Raw genomic sequence first — 5,025 nt, 5'->3', positions numbered from 1 at the left:
CAAGGTCTTTTTGATTTATACTTCTTAAATTGATCAGTGCTTTTTGGATCCTATTTTTAAAATGTTTGCCAACTCTAAGGTCAAGATGTTACCTTTTTTTTTTTTTTTTTTTGGAGCTTGACTTAACTTTCACATTTAGGTCAATGATCCACCTCAAATTAATTTTTTGTGCATAATAGGAGTTAGGGGTTAAGTTTTTCCTATGTAGAGACCTTATTTCTCTGACACTGTTTTTTTTGTTTTTGGTTTTTTTTACTTGGCAATGATTAGCTTGTATTTACTGAAATAGCATAATAGGCGTGTAGGACCAGCCAACTGAACTTCAGAAGCATAAAACTACACTGCATGTCTGGGTCTGTATTTGTGAATACTTTCAATGACTCTAACAGAAGTGTTAAAAGGCTTTGTGATGTGCTGAACACAATAACATGTGATTCTGTTGATGCTTGGGTGAGAGAATATTTTATTGTATCTGAAATCCCACTGGGGAACTTTCTTCTAAGGCATGTTTTTTATAGTTGACACAGCATTACATTAGTTTTAGGTGTACAACACAGGTCCATATGTATGCTAAGTTAGCTCAAGTGTAGCTACTGTCTGTCATCATACAACACTATTACCATGTCACTGACTATTCCCTATATTTGTTATTTTTAAAAAAATGTTTATTGGGGTGCCTGGGTGGCTCAGTCGATTGAGCGTCAGACTTTGGCTCAGGTCATGATCTCACCATTCGTGCGTTCGAGCCCTGTGTTGGGCTCTATGCTGACACCTTGGAGCCTGGAGCCTGCTTCGGATTCTGTGTCTCCCTCTTTCTCTGCCCCTCCCCTTCTCGTTCTCTTTCTCTGTCTCTCAAAAATAAGCATTAAAAAAAATTTTTTTTTAAGCGTTTATTTTGAGAGAGAGAGAGAGAGCACGTGAGTGAGCAGGGGAGGGGCAGATAGGGAGAGAGCGAATCCCAAGCAGTCTCTGCACTGACAGCATGGAGCCCGACATGGGGCTCGATCCCACAAACCATGATATCATGACCTGAGCTGAAATCAAGAGTTGGATGCTTCACCGACTGAGCCACCAGGTGCCCCCTCTATATTTATTTTTAAAAACCTTTCATCCTTTCACTGACAAATGCATGAATGAATTATGAAGTGATACATATATTTCTGCTGCAATTGCCATATCATATTATCTCAAAATTCTTGTTACCTTTTCAGTTACCTAGCTCATAATTTTATGACTGGTTAGTAATTTTTTTAGAAGTAATTTCTGTCCCCAATGTGGGGCTCAAACTCACAACCCTGAGATCAAGAGTCACAAACTCTACTGAGATAGCCAGGTGCCTCTGGTTAGTCATTCTTTAAATTATTTCTGTTCAAATAACTGATGTCATTTCTGCCTCCTGACTAGAATCCGGTATGCTGACAAAGGGCTAGTATCCGGAACATTTAAGAACTACAAATCAATATGAAAGTTGTCATTGGCACATAAGCAGACTCTATAACCCAATAGACAGAAATAGATATATATGTATCCACCAAAGGATACAAAGAAATGTTCATGGCAGCATTTTTTGGTAATAGCCAAAACCTTGGAACAACCCAAATACCCATTAAAAGTTAAATGGATAAATTATACTATATCCATACAATGAAATGCAACATACCAATGACAATAAACAACCTACCACTACATATAATTATATGGATTAATCTCACAATGTTAAGTGAAATCCAAAGGAGTACATATAATTAATGTATGACTTTATTTACAAAGCAACAACAAAAAAATCCATGTTGTTAGCACAGTGGTTACTCTAGGTGGGGTGTTGGGGAGGCATAGAAACTAGAAGGGAGAGGAGTCTGTGGTGGGGGGGGATTGGTAATACTGTTTCTTGAACTGTGTGGGGCTGTATAGTCTCTCATTTTAGGCACAAACCAAAGCCCTTCCTTAACATATTGCCAAGTCTCAAGCTACTGCCCACTATTCTTAGAACTATCTACACTTCTGCTCCTGCCATAACACTGAAATTTTCACCAAAGTCATCTGATGGTAAATTTAGTAGACATCATTTCTCTGCCCATATTTACTCCACATTACTATGGACCTACTCTTCTTTTTTTTTTTAATTTTTTTTTTTCAACGTTTTTTTATTTATTTTTGGGACAGAGAGAGACAGAGCATGAACGGGGGAGGGGCAGAGAGAGAGGGAGACACAGAATCGGAAACAGGCTCCAGGTTCTGAGCCATCAGCCCAGAGCCTGACGCGGGGCTTGAACTCACGGACCGCGAGATCGTGACCTGGCTGAAGTCGGACGCTTAACCGACTGCGCCACCCAGGCGCCCCGGACCTACTCTTCTTAAAATGCTCTCTTCAGATTCTTAAATCAAACTGAACATTGCTGGAGGGGTGAACACTGGGTGTTATATGTAAGTGATGAATCACTAAATTCTCCTGAAACGATTACTACACTATATGTTACCTAACTTGGATTTAAATAAAAATTTTAAAAAATGCTCTTTTCAGTGACAACTGCATGCTCCTAGTCTTCCTTCATCATTCATTCCATTCCTTAAATATGGATAACCATCCTTAGCTCTTTCACACTTCCACATCTGTGGATATTACATTCCCATCACTTGGAATTTATCACTTTCTTTTCTTCTTAAAATTTTTTTAGCATTTATTCAATTTTGAAAGATGAAGAGAGAACATGAGCAGGGGTGACGCAGACATAGGATCTGAAGCAGGCTCCAGACTCTGAGCTGTCGGCACAAAGCCCAATGCGGGACTCGAACTCACAGACCAAGAGATCATGACCTGAGCCAAAGTCGGATGCTCAACCGACCGAGCCACCCAGGTGCCCCAGAATTTATCACTTTCTATGGACCCCCAACTATTCCTAATTTCTCTAAGCTTCAGATCCTAACTGCCAACAGATGATCTTCATCTAGATTTATTCCTATAGTATCTGAGTGCTTACTACGTGTCAAGTATTGTGTTAGATGCTAGTATTTCTCATAGGGTTATCAAATTCAGTATATTCAAACCCAAAATCTATCTTCTTCCTATATTTAGTGTTCTTTTAGAATTCTTCCAGTGACTAGCACCACGTTCCACTAGGCCAACCAAGTAAAACATTTCTAGGTAATTTTAGTCCTCTCTGACCATCTTATTCATCAAGTCTATTGAATTTACCTCTGAGTGATAAATCTACTTCTCTCCAGCCTTATTGCTATTCATTCATTTAATTTTATAATCAATTTTTGGAATGATGAACATATGAAACTGAACAAAGAAAATGTCAATATGAATTCCAAAGCAGTATTTAACAGTCTCCAAATGACCAAGTTAAATATTCATATAAGTTGTCAGTTTAAGACAGTTGTGGAAGCCAGACCATACAGGATGCACCCTAATCACCCCTGCCTCTTGGTCCTCACTCTTTTGTTAATACTTTCTCTGTATTTTCACTTCTCTGTAAGACCAACAGAATATATAGAAAAAAGTGATGGTGTGTCATTTCCAAGACTAGGTTATGTAAATACTGTGGTTTCAATCATGGGTGCACTGTCTCTCTTGGATTGCTCTGGGAGAAGTCAGCGGCCACATCATGAGGGCACTCAGGTAACCTTTGATGTCTCCCCCCAACAGCTGGAGGAACTCAGTAAGGAACCTCAGGCCTACCCACTATCCTGTGAGCTTGGGTAAGATTCTGCCCTAATCAAGCTTTTACATCTAAAAGAATCTTACTGCAGCTCTAACTACAAAGTCATGAAACCACACAACCAAGTCACTGCCTGATTTCTGACCCATACAAATGGCAAAAATTGTCTTAAGTTGCTAAGTCTTGAGGTTACATACTAACAACTTATTTCTTCTAATTAAGCCATAACCATGATATGCTAATTTCTGTTACTAAGACAAAACAGATACATTTTACACTGCCTCACAATTTCAAATTATTCAGTCACAAGATCAATATGTTAAATCCTGGACAATAAAGTCCATAGTGATTTAGTATAAAAACATTTGATTAGAATTCTATTTTCTTAGGGGCACCTGGGTGGCTCAGTGAGTTAAGCTTCCCACTTTGGCTCAGGTCATGATCTTGCAGTCTGTGTGTTCAAGCCCCACGTCGGGCTCTGTGACGACAGCTCAGAGCCTGGAGCCTGCTTTGGATTCTGTGTCTCCCTCTCTCTCTGCCCTACCACTCTTGCACTCTCTCTCTCTCAAAAAATAAACATTAAAAACAATGAAAAAAAAAAGAATTGTATTTTCATAATTTATTCCCAATAAGCTCTGACAAATTTTTGGTCCTTTGACTTACAAAGGTTAAACATTACTAATGTCCTTCAATTAGGTAAAGAAAATAGGCAACAATATTGAAACTGCTGATAAACCTATATTGCTATTAGTTGAAACAGTCAAATGGTTTTTTTTCTTCTTTTTTAAAACTACTTTTCGGGGTGCCAGAGTGGTTCAGTTGGTTAAGCAGCTGGCTTTGGCTCAGGTCATGATCTTGTGGTTTGTGAGTCTGAGCCCCGCATCAGGCTCTGTGCTGACAGCTCAGAGGCTGGAGCCTGCTTCAGATTCTATGTCTCCCTCTCTCTCTGCCCCTCTCCCGCTCATGCTGTCTCTGACTCTCAAAAAAAAAAAAAAAAATTAAAACATTAAAAACAAAACTACTTCTCATAAGAGTGCCTAAGACAAGTTCAAAGACATTTCTGAAACTGCATCCTGCAAGCCAAAAATTATACCCGACACAGAGGCATCAAATAAATATTTGCTGAAGTAGGTGATAAAATTTTACAATCAATTTAAAAACACTGTGAATGTTGGGGCGCCTGGGTGGCTCAGCTGGTTAAGCATCTGACTTCGGCTCAGGTCATGATCTCATGGTTCATGAGTTCCAGCCCTGCATCAGGCTCTGTGCTGACAGCTCAGAGCCTGGAGCCTGCTTCAGATTCTGTGTCTCCCTCTCTCTCTCAAAAATAAACAAACATTAAACAACAAAAAACCCACTGTGC

The 5,025-nt window shown here is 39.3% G+C and overlaps 1 long non-coding RNA gene across 1 annotated transcript; it reads right to left on the bottom strand.

The window, feature by feature from the left end:
• Positions 1-222: 222 nt before the first annotated feature.
• Positions 223-4,660, bottom strand: LOC122472565. Its single transcript, XR_006294471.1, has 2 exons — positions 2,346-4,660; positions 223-2,101 (listed from the first exon to the last, which is right to left on the bottom strand). It is a non-coding gene; the product is annotated as an uncharacterized LOC122472565 (long non-coding RNA).
• Between the last annotated feature and the right edge of the window lie 365 nt (positions 4,661-5,025).

Source organism: Prionailurus bengalensis, chromosome B4 (genome assembly GCF_016509475.1).
Source record: "Prionailurus bengalensis isolate Pbe53 chromosome B4, Fcat_Pben_1.1_paternal_pri, whole genome shotgun sequence".
In the NCBI taxonomy this organism is placed as follows: domain Eukaryota; kingdom Metazoa; phylum Chordata; class Mammalia; order Carnivora; family Felidae; genus Prionailurus; species Prionailurus bengalensis.
This window is presented reverse-complemented; position numbering and strand designations above follow the sequence as displayed.